The following is a 436-nucleotide window of genomic DNA, read 5'->3' on the forward strand; positions in this document are numbered from 1 at the left end:
CACCTTCTCTCTCGTTTGGAAGTTAACTCTCTGTAACAAGATGGAGGGCAGGTTAATCAGCGAAAGTTAACTCTAGAATCTACATAAAGGCTGATATGTGCTAATATTTTATTTGGAAGTTCATAAACTAATTAGAAGTATACATGGTCACATTGCTTACAAAATGAGGTGAACACTGAAAAAAATCTATTTTATTACAGTATTTTTGCATTGATGAGTTACTGCTGAGGCTTGCAAGACGTATCCTGTCTAAAAGGGGAAAAAGGATAATACAAATTTGTGAGTTAAGCTTGGGGGCTTACGTGGCTGGGACCTAAGCTGATGAAAAAGAGAAACTGCCTTGAAAAACTCTTTTTGTTACTTTCTTATGCTAATGAAAGGAACACTGATAGAAGGTGCCCTAAGGGAAAGCAGAATTTTACTTCTGGCCTATCAC

Source organism: Nannospalax galili, unplaced genomic scaffold (assembly GCF_000622305.1).
Source record: "Nannospalax galili isolate Female #2095 unplaced genomic scaffold, S.galili_v1.0 scaffold743, whole genome shotgun sequence".
Taxonomy (NCBI): Eukaryota; Metazoa; Chordata; class Mammalia; order Rodentia; family Spalacidae; genus Nannospalax; species Nannospalax galili.